General features: G+C 34.8%; 1 long non-coding RNA gene across 3 annotated transcripts in view; it reads right to left on the reverse strand.

Moving 5' to 3' along the window:
- Positions 1-16,982, reverse strand: part of LOC307187966 — a 94,720-nt gene extending 77,738 nt beyond the window's left edge. For 2 of the 3 annotated variants that reach the window (XR_013828765.1, XR_013828766.1), the window contains exon 1: positions 16,540-16,982. This is a non-coding gene — a long non-coding RNA (uncharacterized lncRNA). Of the gene's footprint in view, positions 1-9,397; positions 9,495-16,539 lie in introns of those variants that run through there. The other variant, XR_013828767.1, reaches the window with a different exon arrangement.
- Between the last annotated feature and the right edge of the window lie 543 nt (positions 16,983-17,525).

Below are 17,525 nucleotides of genomic sequence, written 5' to 3' on the forward strand. Positions count from 1 at the left end.
TTGAAATCATACCAAGCATCTTTTCTGACCACAACAATATGAGATTAGAAATGAATTACAGGGGAAAAAAACGTAAAAAACACAAACACATGGAGGCTAAACAATACGTTAGTAAATAACCAAGAGATCACTGAAGAAATCAAAGAGGAAATCAAAAAATACCTAGAGACAAATGACAAGGAAAACACGATGATCCAAAACCTATGGGATACAGCAAAAGCAGTTCTAAGAGGAAAGTTTATAGCTACACAAGCCTACCACAAGAAACAAGAAAAATCTGAAATAAACAATCTAACCTTACACCTGAAGGAACTAGAGAAAGAAGAACAAACAAAACCGAAAGTTAGCAGAAGGAAAGAAATCATAGAGATCAGGGCAGAAGTAAATGAAATAGAAACAAAGAAAACAATAGCAAAGATCAATAAAACTAAAAGCTGGTTCTTTGAGAAGATAAACAAAATTGGTAAACCATTAGCCAGACTCATCAAGAAAAAGAGGGAGAGGACTCAAATCAATAAAATTAGAAATGAAAAAGGAGAAGTTACAACAGACACCACAGAAATATAAAGCATCCTAAGAGACTACTACAAGAAACTCTATGCCAATAAAATGGACAACCTGGAAGAAATGGAAAAATTTTTAGAAAGGTATAACCTTCCAAGACTGAACCAGGAAGAAACAGAAAATATAAACAGACCAATCACAAGCAGTGAATTTGAGACTGTGATTTAAAATCTTCCAACAAACAAAAGCCCAGGACCAGATGGCTTCACAGGTGAATTCTAACAAACACTTAGGGAATAGCTAACAGCCATCCTTCTCAAACTCTTCCAAAAAATTGCAGAGGAAGGAACTCTCCCAAACTCATTCTATGAGGCCACCATCAACTCTGATACCAAAATCAGACAAAGATACGACAAAAAATAAAATTACAGACCAATATCACTGATGAATATAGATGCAAAAATCCTAAACAAAATACTAGCAAACAGAATCCAACAACATATTAAAAGGATCATACACCATGATCAAGTGGGGTTTACCCCAGGGATGCAAGGATTGTTCAATATACGCAAATCAATCAATGTGATACACCATATTAACAAATTGAAGAATAAAAACCATATGATCATCTCAATAGGTGCAGAAAAAGCTTTTGACAAAATTCAACACCCATTTATGATAAAAAGTCTCCAGAATGTGGGCGTAGAGGGAACCTACCTCAACATAATAAAGGCCATATACGACAAACCCACAGCAAACATCATTCTCAATGGTGAAAAACTGAAAGCATTTCCCCTAAGATCAGGGACAAGAGAAGGATGTCCACTCTCACCACTATTATTCAACATAGTTTTGGAAGTCCTAGCCACGGCAATCAGAGAAGAAAAAGCAATAGAAAGAATAAAATTGGAAAAGAAGAAGTAAAACTGTCACTGTTTGCAGATGACATGATACTGTACATAGAGAATCCTAAAAATGCCACCAGAAAACTACTAGAGCTAATCAACGAATCTGGTAAAGTTGCTGGATACAAAATTAATGCACAGAAATCTCTTGCATTCCTGTACACTAATGATGAAAAATCTGAAAGAGAAATTAAGGAAACACTCCCATTTACTACTGCAACAAAATTAATAAAATACCTAGGAATAAACCTACCTAGGGAGACAAAAGACCTGTATGCAGAAAACTATAAGACACTGATGAAAGAAATTAAAGATGATACCAACAGATGGAGGGATATACCATGTTCTTGGATTGGAAGAATCAATATTGTGAAAATGACTGTACTACCCAAAGCAATCTACAGATTCAATGCAATCCCTATCAAATTACCAATGGCATTTTTTATGGAACTAGAACAAAAAATCTTAAAATCTGTATGGAGACACAAAAGACCCTGAATAGCCAAAGCTGGCTTGAGGGAAAAAAATGGAGCAGGAGGAATCAGACTCCCTGATTTCAGACTATACTACAAAGCTACAGTAATGAACACAATATGGTACTGGCACAAATACAGAAACATAGATCAATGGAACAAGATAGAAAGCCCAGAGATAAACCCACGCACCTATGGTCAACTAATCTATGACAAACGAGGCAAGGATATACAATGGAGAAAAGACAGTCTCTTCAATAAGTAGTGCTGGGGAAACTGGACAGCCACATGTAAAAGAATGAAATTAGAACACTCTGTAACACCATACACAAAAATAAACTCAAAATGGATTTGAGACCTAAATGTAGATCAGACACTATAAAACTCTTAGAGGAAAACATAGGAAGAACACTCTTTGATATAAATCACAGCAAGGGCTTTTTTTGTTCCACTTCCTAGAGTAATGGAAATAAAAACAAAAATAAACAAATGGGACCTCATAAAACTTCAAAGCTTTTGTGCAGCAAAGGAAACCATAAAGAAGACAAAAAGACAACCCTCAGAATGGAAGAAAATATTTGCAAATGCATCATGGACAAAGCATTAATCTCCAAAATATATAAACAGCTCATGCAGCTTAATATTAAAGAAACAAACAATCCAATCCAAAAATGGGCAGAAGACCTAAATAGACATTTCTCCAAAGAAGACATACAGATGGCCAAGAAGCACATGAAAAGCTGCTCAACATCACTAATTATTAGAGAAATGCAAATCAAAACTGAAATGAGGTATTACCTCACACCAGTTAGAATGGGCATCATCAGAAAATCTACAAACAACAAATGCTGGAGAGGGTGTGGAGAAAAGGGAACACTCTTGCACTGTTGGTGGGAATGTAAATTGATACAGTCACTATGGAGAAAAGTATGGAGGTTCCTTAAAAAACTATAAATAGAATTATCATATGATCTAGTAATCCCACTACTGGGCATATACCCAGAGAAAACCATAATTCAAAAAGACATATGCACCCCAATGTTCATTGCAGCAATATTTACAATAGCCAGGTCATGGAAGCAACCTAAATGCCCATCGACAGATGAATGGATAAAGAAGTTGGGGTACATATATACGATGGAATATTACTCAGCCATAAAAAGGAACGAAATTGGGTCATTTGTTGAGATGTGGATGGATCTAGAGGCTGTCATACAGAGTGAAATAAGTCAGAAAGAGAAAAACAAATATTGTATATTAATGCATGTGTGTGGAACCTAGAAAAATGGTACAGATGAACCGGTTTGCAGGGCAGAAGTTGAGACACAGACATAGAGAACAAATGTATGGACACCAAGTGGGGAAAGCTACGGTGGGGTGGGGATGGTGGTGTGATGAATTGGGCAATTGGGACTGACATGTATACACTGATGTTCATAAAATTGATGACTAATAAGAACCTGCTGTATAAAAAAATAAGTTAAATTAAATTTAAAAATTAAAAATATAAGCAAAATATTGCCAAAAATGTAGTATATATGAAAATACCAAAATAAAATCAAAAAGTTGAAGAATATAATTACTTAACTAAAGATAGTGCAATAGGGGCTTCCCTGGTGGCGCAGTGGTTGGGAGTCTGCCTGCCGATGCAGGGGACACGGGTTCGTGCCCCGGTCTGGGAAGATCCCACATGCCGCGGAGCGGCTGGGCCCGTGAGCCATGGCCGCTGGGCCTGCGCGTCCGGAGCCTGTGGTCCGCGACGGGAGAGGCCACAACAGTGAGAGGCCCGCATACCACACACACACAAAAAAAAAGATAGTGCAATAGAGGGATTCAACAGCAACAAGATAAGTAGAAGAAAAGATCAGCAAGTTGAAGACAGCATAGTGAAATCCATCCAGTAAGAGGAGCAAAAAGAATAAAAAGAGTGAAAATAGCTTATGGGACTTGCATTATAGTATGCTCAGAAGAAGGAGAGATAGAAAAGGAAAAAAACCTTATTTGAATAAATCATGGCTGAGTACTTCCCTAATCTATGAAAAGAAACAGATATTCAGATCTAGGAAGCCCTGAGAATTCAAAATAAGAACTCAAAGAGATCCATACCATGACATTATAATTAAATTAAGAGAAAAAAAATTGTTACACAAAAAAGCAACATCCATAACTATCAGCAGATTTTTCAGCAGAAGCTTTGCAGGCCTGAATGGAGACATAATATATTCAAAAAGCTGAAAGAAAAAAACAAAACTGACATCCAGGAATACTCTACTCAGCAAAACTGTCATTCAGAATTGAAGGAGAGATGAAGAGCTTTCCAGACAAGCAAAAGCTGATTGAGTACATCACCACTAGACTGGTCTTACAAGATATGTTAAAGGGATTTCTTCAAGCTGCAACAAAAGGACTCTAGTTAGTAACAGAAAAATATATGAAAGTATAAATTTCACTGGTAAAGATTAATATACATGTAAGTTTAGAATATTCTAATGTTGTAATGATGACTTAAATTGCAGAAAGATCTGTTTTGATCCACCTCCTAGAGTAATGAAAATAAAAACAAATAAACAAATGAGACCTGATTAAACTTAAAAGCTTTTGCACAGCAAAGGAAACCATAAACAAAATGAAAAGACAACCCACAGAATGTGAGAAAATATTTGCAAATGAAGCAACCATCGGGGATTAATTTCCAAAATATACAAATAGCTCTTGCAGCTCAATATCAAAAAAACAAACAACCTAATCCAAAAATGGGCAGACCTAAATAGACTTTTCTCCAAAGAAGACATACAGATGGCCAACAAACACATGAAAAGATGCTCAATGTCACTAATTATTAGAGAAATGTAAATCAAATCTACAATGAGGTATCACTTCACACTGGTCAGAATGGCCATCATCAAAAAATCTACAAACAATAAATGCTGGAAAGAATGTGTATAAAATGGAACTCACCTACACTGTTGGTGGGAATGTAAATTGGTACAACCATTATGGAGAACAATATGGAGGGTCCTTAAAAATCTAAAAATAGAACTACCATAAGATCCTACAATCTCACACTTGGGCATATATCTAGAGGAAACCATAATTCAAAAAGATACATACACCCCAGTGTTCACTGCAGCACTATTTCCAATAGCTAAGACATGGAAGCAACCTAAATGTCCATTGACATAGGAGTGGATAAAGATGATGTGATACACATATACAATGGAATATTACTCAGCCATAAAAAAGAATGAAATAATGTCATTTGTAGAAACATGGATGGACCTTGAGATTGTCATACTGAGTGAAATAAGTCAGACAGAGAAAGATAAATACCATATGATATCATTTATATGTGGAATCTAAAAAAAATGGTACAAATGAACTTATTTACAAAACAGAAATAGAGTCACAGATGTAAAAAACAAACTTATGGTTACCGGGTGGGGGGGAAGGGGGGAGGGATAAAGTGGCAGATTGGGATTGATGTATACACACTACTATGTATAGAATAGATAACTAATAAGGACCTACTGTATAGCACAGGGAACTCTGCTCAATACTCTGTAATGACTAATATGGGAAAATAATCTAAAAAAGGGTGTATATATGTATATGCATAACTGATTCACTTTACTGTACACCTGAAAATAACACAACATTGTAAATCAACTATACTCCAATAAAAAATTTTAAATAAATAAATAATTATTTTAAAAAAAGAATTAATACAAAACTTTCTCAAACTCTTCCAAAAAACAGAAGTGGAAGGAACATTATTAAGCTCACTGTACAAGACTGCATTATCCTGAGACCAAAACCTGATAAGAACACTAAAGGAAAAGAAAAATACAAGCCAATATTCCTGATGAACCTAGATGCAAAAGTCCTAAAAAAATACAGACAAAATGAGTTCAACAATAGATTAAGAGGATAATACACCACATCAAGTGAGATTTATTGCAGGGGTGCAAAGAAGGTTCAACATTCACAAATCAATGAAATACAGCACATTAACAAAATAAAGGATAAAAATCATATGATGCAGGAAAAGCTCTTGACAAAATTCATCATCTGCTTGTGATAAAAACTCTCAACAACCTGGGTATAGATAGAAGTTACTTCAATATTATAAAGACTATATATGACATGCCCATAGCCAACTTCATATTCAATGGTGAAAAGCTGAAAGCTTTACCTCTAAGACCAGAAACAAGGCAAGGATGCCCACTCTTGCCAATTTTATTAAGTATATCACTGGAAATCCTATTCAGAACAATTAAGTAAGAAAAAGAAATAAAGGCATCCAATTGGAAAGGAAGAAATAAAACTATCTCTATTTGGAGATGACATGATATGATAAATATAAAGCCCTAAAAACTGCACCCCAAACTGTTAGAACTAATAAATGAATTATTAGCAATTTTACAGTAAAATTGCAGGAGACAAAATCAATATTAAAAAAATATGTTGTGTTTTTACACACTAATAGTGAAATACCAGAAAGAAAAATTTAAGAAATAAATCCCATTTATAATTGCATCACAAAGGTCAAAATACCTAGGAATAAATTTAACCAAGGAGGTGAAAGACCTGTACACTAAAACTATAAGACAAAAATTGAAGAAGGCACAAATGAACAAAAACATATTCTGTGTTCATGGATTGGAAGAATTAATATTGTTAATCTCCATAATACCCAAAGCAAACTACACATTCAATGCAATCCCTATCAAAATGGTGTTTTTCACAGAAATAGTACAAATTCTAAAATTTGTATAGAACCACAAAAGACCTCAAGTAGTCAAAGCAATCTTGAGAAAGAAGACCAAAGCTGAAGGCATCAAACTTCCTGATTTCAAACTATATTACAATGCTACAGTAATCAAAACAGTATGATATTGACATAAACACAGACATATAGCCCAGTGGAACAGAATAGAGAGCCCAGAAATAAACCCATGTATGTATGGTCAGTTAATTTATGACAAAGGAGCCAAGAATATATAATGGGGAAATATAGTCTCTTCAATAAATGGTGTCCACAAAATTGGACAGCCACATGCAAACAAGTGAAACTAGACCAATATCTTACACCATGCACAAAAATCAACTCAAAATCGATTAAATACTTGAAAATAAGACCTAAACCATAAAACTCCTAGAAAAAAATTTTTTTAAACGCTCCATGACATAGGTTTTTTTCAATGAGTTATTTGGATTTGACACCAAAAGCAAAGGCAACAAAAGCAAAAGTAAACAAGTGGGACTATAACAAACTGAAAACTTTTGTACAGCATAGGAAACCATTAACAAAATGATAAGGAAACCTACAGAATAGGAGAAAACATTTGAAAATCATATATCTTATAAGGGATTAACATCCAAAATATATAAAAAGCTCACACAACTCAATAACAAAAAATATCTGATTTAAATATAGGCAGAAAATCTGGATAGACATTTTTCCAAAGAAGACATACAAATGGGGAACAAGTACATGAATAGGTGTTCAACATTATTAATCATCAGGGAAATGCAAATTAAAACCACAATGAGCTATCACCTCACACTTGTCACAATGGCTATTATCAAAAAGACAAGAGACAGCAAGTGCTGGTGAGGATGTGAAGAAAAGCAAACCCTTGTGCACTGTTAGTGGGAATGTAAATTGGTACAGCCACTGTGGAAAAAAGTATGGAGATTCCTAAAAAATTAAAAATAGAACTACCATATGATTCAGGAACCCCACTTCTGGGTATGTGTATAAAGAAAATAAAATCACCATCTTGAAGAGATATCTAAACCCCCATGTTCATTGCAGCATTATTTACAATAGCCAAGATATGGAAACAACCTAAGTGTCCATCTATGGACAGATGGATTAAAAATTGTGATATATCTCTATCATGTATCTATAGCTATAGATACATAATACACTTTTATTCATCTATGAAAAGAAGGAAATCCTGCCATTTGTAACAATATAGATGAACCTCTAGAGCATTATGCTACTGAAGTAAGCCATACAGAGAGACAAATACTGTATGATCACACTTATATGTAGAATCTGAACTCACAGAAAACAGATTGGTTGCTGTCAGAGTTGGGGGTGGAGGATGGAAGAAATGCATGTAGTAGGTCAAAATGTACAAATTTCTAGTTATAAAATAAGTAAGTCTTGGAAATGTAATGCACAGCATGGTGACTATAGTTAACAATACTGTATCGTATATTTGAAAGTTGCTGAGAGAGTATAGATCTTAACAGTTTTTATCAAAAAAAAAAAAAAAAAAGCCCTAGTGAGGTTACGGGATGTTAACTGAACTTATTGTGCTTCATTTCAAAATATGTACATATATCAGATCATTATGTTGTACACCTTAAACTAATATAATCTTTATATTATATAATGTATATGTTATATATTATATATATAATATATATACATTAGATCTCAGTAAAGCAGGAAAAATTATTAATCACATGTTAGAGCTAGTGATTAGTAGAATTTAATATTGTACTCTATGTTTCCTGATCAGTATTTTTCCTTTAAACCCATCTGACTTTTAAAATGTGTTTCAATGGTATTACCTGTATTAGAAAATCAAATACAGTTCTGAATAAGATCTATAAACTCCAAAGCAAGAAGTCATCAGTTTTAAAAACAAAAGTTTTTAAAACAGAAGTTATTAACTGCCTTTGAGCATAGTTGTTATCCATAATATCTTGTTGTTATCCATAATATCTTGTTGGACTATATTTGATTGATACTTATAAACATTGTATAGGAGAAAGCTCTGTTTTAATCTTTAAAGCTTAATGATTAAAATTTCTTTCTTCCATGTTCTGAATAAAGACCAGAAAAATTATGCCGCTTGGTTTTATTAAGGAAAATATTTCCTTCTGTGCCAGTGCAAAATATCCTATGACTTCTAGAAATGTACTTATGAAAGCAAAACGGATCAATTTGCCAAAAATTAAATGAAGCAACACGCAATCTAACCATCCAGGCAGAATGATATTTTGCCTACCTAAACGCCTCCTGACATTTTCATTGGTTAAGGAATTACTCCTCACTTCATGACACAAATTTGCTTAGTGCTTCAGTAAAAACAGCTGCTGAGTATCTTTCCTGAAGTGACTATTTGAAAATTACAAATTAAGAAGTATTTGAAAGTATTCTGTATGTCCATTTGTAAATTATTTAGACGTTTTAGATGAAAAAGGTAGGCATTTTATGAACATTTTAAGGTTCTACATATTAGATGTGCGGTACCCAATGTTTAAAAAATTCAATGAAAACATGTACTTTGTAAGAAAAATCACTCAATTAATACATAAATACGTTCTTTTGGGGAAAAAAAGATACAATCGCTTTCAGTAATCTTCAATTCCATCCATTCCTTTCCCCCAGAAATGAACACTGTTTTGGGTATGATGAGATCCTTAAAGAACATTTTCATATATTGACTGAATATAAAATATATACCTATAGTGTATTTTTACTTAAATACTCACATGATACGTTCTGTGTCACAATTTGCTTTTCTTCTATTAATTTTCTTTTCAACTGTACACGGTATGAATGAATTGTAGGTTCTTTAATTATTCTTCTGTTGATAGAGATTTAGGACATTTACATACTGTTGTTTATATCTGACACGTTTTGAAGCCTCACACTGTGCCCTTATCCTAATTGGTTTAAACAAACTGACTAATTTACTTTTCACAAGAATTCAATATATCAATTCAACCAGGAAATCTGACCTTTTGATACTGCTATTTCAAACTTTGACTTTCAACTCTCAAAGGACCACCAAGAAAATCTGTAACCAAGCAATGGTAAGTTGATTAGATTGACTGTAGTAAGAGAGAATGTCAAGCTGACAGAGTTTAGGAATGTCCCAGAGAGGGCGATCAGGGTTTTAAGACCTGGGCAGGGTGATTTTTTAAAGAAAGTCTTATATGGTAAGGAACTGGGTGGGACTGGGCAGAATTCATATGTATCGTATACCTTTGGACTGATGGCAGAGAGAGATGAGGAAGCAAATTTTGTTAACAAATCTGTTATTATTGATAAGTAAGCTGTTATGGTTTCTTCTTAGTCTTATCTTCCTAGAACAAGTACCTAAGTTATTTTGCCAATTTTCAATATTGTTTAACAAAGGAACAGGAAGGTATGTTTAAGTTCTCACCAATACCGCTACAGTAAATATAGTTTTGCATGACTCCATGTATGTGAATGATATTTTTCTAAGATAGATCCCTAGAAGTGGAAATTCTGGGGCTTTAGGTTTGCACATTCTTTTAAGAGATACTGTCAAATTGTGTTCCAAAAACCCTAATGTTAACTATTTTCAGCAAAGGCATATGGTACTCGATTTCCATACCCACACTAACACTATATCTGATCAAGCTATCAATTTTACCAACCTGATAAGAGAAAAATGCTGGTTTGCTCGACATTTTAATTACAATTTCCTTGATTTTTTTCCTGCATTTTCCTAGCAAAGTTGAGCAGCATATTTCTTATGCTGCTCATTTGTTTGTTGTCTCCTGTGATATATTTGTTCATTTCCTTTGTCATTTTTTCCCTATTGATTTGTAGGACCATTATATAAAAATGCATTTCTTGCTCATGTATTTAAGAGATGGCTTCATCAGCTCTACTAAAGGCTGCTGTTAAGTTTAGGTCTATTCCACCTATACCAATTTTGGGCTTTGGTTGAGTGGCAGCAGTTACTTGGAACATTTACTTTTCATGGAAGAAATGGAAGCTTTCTCCAGAGAGGTGAGTGGAAATATGGGGTTTCTCTTAGGGGTTAATATACTTTAACTTCCATCCATATTATACTGTCCAAAACAAATCACATTGCCCAGCCCCAAATCAATAGGAGGGCTAAATTTACTCTTTTCATGGATGTAAGGGGAGAAGAGATTAAATAACTGTGAACAGAAATCTCATCTCCTCAATTCTAGGTAAAGCTCACTCTAGCTTGAACCCTCCCAGAAGATAGTCATGATGCAGAATTTGGTGACTACCATTGCTATATATGTATTTGTACCTACTCAACAAATATAATGTATGTTCCACTAACCATAGTGTATATACTGTTGTATTTTAGATTTAGCCATGTTTATAAAAGTAATTACTAATAATCACATGAACAGATAATCTGGTAATTAGGAAAATATAAAGTAAAATAATAGGATATGGGCCTTCCCTGGTGGTGCAGTGGTTGAGAGTCCGCCTGCCGATGCAGGGGACATGGGTTCGTGCCCCGGTCTGGGAAGATCCCACACGCCACGGAGCGGCTGGGCCCGTGAGCCATGGCCGCTGAGCCTGCGTGTCTGGAGCCTGTGCTCCGCAACGGGAGAGGCCCTAACAGTGAGAGGCCCGCCTACCACAAAAAAAATAAAAATAAAAATCATAGGATATGACATTTTCATCTTTTATAAAAATAAGTACGTATGATAACACCAAGTGTTGGTGGGTAAGTATGAAATGAGAATTCTTATTGATGGTGAAAGTATACATAGAGTGATAGTGACTGGGTTTTGACTCATAAAGCTGAAGCTGCACATGTCCTACAATAAAGCATCTTCCCTTATTTTTTTGGAAGAGACTATATAAGAGGGGAATTTTCTATTCCTTTAAAGTTTTGGAAAACTCAGCCACATAACCTTTGGGGACTAATGTATGTTTTGGTACAAAATTTGAATCACATTTTCAATTTTCTTTCTATAGTTATTATGCTATCCAGATATTTTAAATTGATTCTTATCAATTTAGATAGTTTTTATTTTTCCAGTAAATAGCATTAATTTTATTTAGGGACTCTGTTGATATTTATAGTTCCTCTGTGGATCCCTCCTTGTTTTCCAGCACTGCTATGATGTATTGCTACTTTTCTAGATCTCTTAATTTCAAAGCTTGGTGTTGGGATGTGAGATAACCTGTCTGCCAAGTTATCAACCTGATTTCCTGTGTACATTACAACAATGAGCCTGGTTAGACAGCATATTAAATATAGGCTCTCTCTGACATGCCATACCTTCAAAATTTCACATTAAGTATGCATACATTAAATTTCTGATAACTCAGAGGGCAAATACAAGAAAATTGTTTCCAAGAAAATGTAGTAACCTCCAATAAGCCTTGTTATAACTCTTGACCATGGTTATATCATAGACAATCTTTTTGATCTAGCATCTTAGCACAGAAAACCTCTTTGATTTGGCATCTTTTTAAAAATATTCTTTCAGTTAGTATTTGGCAAGAAATTGAAGAAGGTGATGATGCCATCATTTCTTACTCAGTTTTCTCTATAGTATATATTCTGTGTTTCATTGTTTTTAGTTTAATGAAAATTCTTTATGTTCACACAACTCAGGGAATGTGGTCACTTTTCCAAGTGAAATGGGATATAAAAATCCAATGTTACCTGGTCAATTCAGAAAATACTCTTAATTTTGAGATTCCTATTTGGACAAACTAAAGCTACCACATTTTGTATAACTAAAGCTTATTTGAAAATTGTCTTTACATACACTTTTTTTTAACATAGGTTTTACTAAATGTTCTCATGGATTATTGAAATGTGCTATAGAGATTTTATAAATGGTCTATTTTATTCTATTTATATCATATTATCTGGAGCTTGGAGTGTCACTTTCTTTTTTCTAGAACAGATAATTTGAGTTTTATTTTATGACCTTGACCGGAGTTAGAAAGCTAAAGATATTATATGAGAAAGTGAGAAGGTTGAGCAATCCTAAATTAGAAATAACTGAGGTATTGAACAATTTATAGAGTTAGCTCTTCCAATGAGTTTGCTCTTGCCCACAAGATCTAGTAGAAATCTGCCTAATTAAAAAACTTTAAGTTGGAATTAGTGGCAAAACAATGATCACAACAAACCTGCAACACCCAAAACATACTCATTAACACTCAACAATTCATCCAAAAATCTTTCCAAATTCCTTAGTATTAAAATTTTACCAAAATATCTCTATATATAAATATGTATTAAGACTGCTTAAATACCTTAGCCCAAAGTCATTTGGTGAGAAGGTAAGTAAAGAGTCAGAACTTTAATTTAGTGAAATATCTTTCAGAATACTCACTGAGTAGCCCTACCAATGCCAACCAACTGGCCCATAATAATGTAGCTTGCTGTCTAATACATTTCAAAAATGAGATACATATTTTAATGTAACCCCACATGTTCTTTTTTATAAATAGGCAAAAATCTCAGTTTCAAATTCACAGTTTGTATATATCAAAATTAAAAGGACATAAGTGAGATTTTAACATATCTGAACAAATTTGGAGGTCTCAAGCTGTAATCCTGTTTTAAAACTTCTTAGTATGAACAAAATTGCTATTGAAAATAATTGCATTTCTCAAAGAGAAATATAATTCCAAACATTAAAAAAATTCAACACATTTCTCACTCATTATGTGTGCTTCAGGCATAGTGCTGTTCGTATTCTAATTAGTCATTATCATGTACTTTCTAATTATCTCAATTCTAAATGATTAAAAATTACAAGATCAAAGTTTTAAATGATAGCAGCAATGAATCAGTCAACAAGAGTAGTGAGAGAACTGAATTCAGTATAAGAAAAAATCTATTATTTTTAAATGTCATTTTTTACTTTATAGTACCTTGAAAATACCACTTCCAGTAATTTTAGAAGTAAATTGAAAGATCTAATTATTGAGAGGAAAGATCAACTGATTAACAAAATAATATTTCAAAAGGCTCTATTTCCTCTAATGACACAAAACTATAAAATGTTCATATATTTTTGCTGCCTAAACATCCTAGAACAATTTGCAATTTTCTAAATGAGCTAGGACTGGTAAATAACCTGTGAGGTTTTACAGAACAGACTTCAACAAAGTGCATCATCTCTTTCTTTGCCACAGAGGTGATCACAGGAGATCAAACTGAATTAAAAATTTATGTAAATATCAATTAAAAGACCAGAATGAATCCCATTTTAACAAGTAATCAAAGCAATCAAATCAATGACAGTGCTGTTAGGTAGCTGAGGAGGGTAACATTAAAAGTTCTTTAGATACATATAGTCTTGAAAGGTAACATAGCAGGTTCTTTTGAAGATTCACCATTTGAGAATGGAAAGTATATATTTAAGTTCATCTAAATAAATAGTTTTTTGAATAATTGCTGAAGGTCAATTTTAAATTCAGAGAATGCAAACTCAGAGAGGATTTATGTTAGAGCAGTGGAAACAGCTAATTTCCATGCTGATATAAACAAATGTGTATATTTTTGTAAGAAAAAGAATATACACAGTAATAATATGTGAGGCAATTTAAAACTGGGACAGACAAAAAGAAGTCATGGTTCACTGTGAAATTTTAACTGGATTAATAGGAAGCACTGGCACTTTAAAACAACAAACCAATATGTAGGAATAAAAGTTAACTCTCCATCACACTCAAATGGGTTTAAAGGATGTTTTGCCATCAAAAGCACTGGTGTTAAGAGCAAGGTTCAATTAATGAGAGGTTCCCAGCAAAAGACTGAGCTCTGCTGAAGACAATCAGGGAGGAGTCTTATTTACATAAACAACAGAGTCTTGTTATGAGGGCTGTTGGTGTTATTTTGTTGTACATGAGGTAGAGAATATAAAGGATGAGTTGGAGGGAAAAACAATTCTCAGAGAAAGAAACAAACAAAAAGATCGTGGAGGAAAAGAGGTGTGCCATATGAAGAAAAAAAAAAGGAGCATTGCAAAATAATTGCACTTTATTCTTCAGGGTGCAGCCCCAGGCCAGAGAATTGGAAAACAAAATTAAGATTATAGATTTCCATGTATACAAGTATGAAATGTATTGATACCTAAGGGACTAGAGCTCAGATCTAAAACATAAAAATGTTTTTTTTTTTTTTTTAAAAAGCACTATGTTACCCAAAGAAATATAATTGAGTTCGAAGTTGAGTTAAATGAGGAATTTTAGGAAATGGATAGGCCATATTTGGATGAGAACAGGAAGAAAAGAGAAATAATAATATTGTGGTAGTGTAGAGAAAGAAGGTGTTGGAGAAGGAAGGTATTGGTGCCTTCCATGGAGAAAGAAGGTATTGGTGAATTTTTTTCTAGTAGAATTTATAGACATAATTCAGTGGGAAAATGTAATAGTGGTGGTAATACAGAGATGTAAGGAATGTTTCACTTTTCTAAGTTCAAATCTCTATGAAGCCTTAATTTGCCTTGCTGATCCCTAAAACAATAGAGGAATGCTGAGGCAATGCTTTTTGAGACTTCTTCCATATCAACAAGGGGGAAGAGGTTCATAAATCTAAAGTAGTAAAAATTGTGGTAGGAAACGATCATACTGCTCCAAGTTATAATACTGAAAGACAGAAATAAAAGACATAGTCACATGCAAACTAAAGACTGAGTTGTTTCCTCCTTCCTGACTGTCTAGTTATAAGAGCACAATTACACTGAGCTGTCATTATCTGTTGATATCCCATCTTCCCAGGTAGACTTCAAAACTTTCAAAATCAGCAGTAATTGTTACTCATCTCCATATCTTTAATGCATAACACAGTGTTTTTGTTTGGGAATTTAATACATTTAATCCTCATTATTCATGGATTCTGTATTTGCAAATTTGCCTACTGACTAAAATGCATTTATAACTCCAAAATCAATACTCATGCTACTTTCACAATAGTTTAAAGGCATGAATATGTACAGAGAGGTAAGAAATAGGAGTTCCTCAACACACACTTTCCCAGCTTAGGTGGATCAAGGAGAAGGTTGTTTTGGCTATTGTACCATAAACAAGTATATGTTTTGTGGGCTATTTAATGCCATTTTTTTTGGCTTTTTGTTGCTGACGTCTCTGTTTAAAATGGCCCCCAAGCAATGTTGAAGTACTGCCTGTGTTCTGAATTAAAAAAGGCTGTGATGTGCTTTACTGAGAGCACATGTTTTACATAAACTTTGTTGAGGCATGTGTTATAGTGCTGTTGATAGTGAGTTCAATGTTAATGAATCAACAGTATGTATTAAATAAGGTGTCAAACAAAACACACATAAAATAAGGTTATGTGTGCAAAAATGCTGTGGCCAAGGCTTGCAGGAATCTAACCCTATATTTCTTCTAGGAACAATGATTCAGTATTTGTTAATTCAGTGTTTGCAGCAACTTTGTAGAACATAACTATAGTGAATAATGAGAATCAAATTTGTATGTTTGTTTTGAATGAGTTATTTAAAAGATGCATCTATGATTCATAACACTAGACTAGCTTTTTTATAAATGCAATTTTATATATTTTCAAAAAATACAGCTAATCTGCAAATTAAATGGATTCAGGTTTTTAGATATTTAACAGCTAAAATTCCCGGATTTAATTTATACATCTACCAGTCGCATTCCAAGTGACAGGCTGTAACTTTACGTTGTCGCTAACTTCTTGGAGTCTCTGCCCTCAACTAAAAATAATTGCCTCGGGAGCCTGATATGAGACCCAAAGAAGTAATGTGAAAGAAAATATTTTTCTAAACTCTAAAATGCTGAACATTATTATCCTTTGATTATATCAGTTGTATCTATTGAAACAAATTAAACTTACTTAAATAATTATTACTAGTTTACACATTTTACTCACCTTTAAAAAACTGACTCCGCAACTGTAATGGCGGCGCGGCGAGCGCAGCGTTAGCCCGTTGGTTCTCAGCCCGCGGCCGTTAGTGCACAGCTGTTAGTGCGCGGTCCTTAATGGTCCGCCTCCACTAGCGGTCAGCATCGCAGTGCGCCAGGCGGCGGTCACCCTGGGTCGCTGTGCTGTGACCTGTCGCCTGTTGGGGGGTGCGGAGCAGCCTGAGGGCCGGCTGGATCCTGGACGTCCTGCTCCCTCAGTGATGATGGCTGGCCGCAATTTGACCCAGAGGACACTGCCAGCTGAGATTTGCCTCTTCAGTTGCACCTGGGCACTGGTGGGAGCACCCAGACTGGGTGCTGGATGAGTGCTCCTGGGCAAGGGTGACCGGCCTGCGCAAGGACCCCCTCTCAGCCGGGGCCTAAACCTCGGAGGGGGAAAGTCGATCCTTGGGACCCGGGACAAGTAAAATGAGGGGTAATGATGTCACTTTGCTCACAGGATTTGTTAAGTGTTAGAAGTCGTATAATTGTATTGTATAATACAAGCCGAATTGTATAATTCTCAAGGCTATTACCTTTAAGAGTATGACACCTTTAGGGCTTCCCTGGTGGCGCAGTGGTTGGGAATCTGCTTGCCAATGCAGGGGATACGGGTTTGAGCCCTGGTCTGGAAGGATCTCACATGCCTCGGAGCGGCTAGGCCCGTGAGCCACAACTACTGAGCCTGCGCGTCTGGAGCCTGCGCGTCTGGAGCCTGTGCTCCGCAGCGGGAGAGGCCGCGACAGTGAGAGGCCCGTGCACCGCGCTGAAGAGTAGCTCCCGCTCCCGGCAACTGGAGAAAAGCCCTCGCACAGAAACGAAGACCCAACACAGCCAAAAATAAATAAATAGATTAATTAATTTATTAAAAAAAGAGTATTACTACACCTTTAGATAAAAAATTGCCTTTGTTTTGAAGGTTTACAGGAATATCGTGGCCTGTGACCTGACCTA

Source organism: Stenella coeruleoalba (genome assembly GCF_951394435.1).
Source record: "Stenella coeruleoalba genome assembly, chromosome: 6".
NCBI classification, from domain to species: Eukaryota; Metazoa; Chordata; class Mammalia; order Artiodactyla; family Delphinidae; genus Stenella; species Stenella coeruleoalba.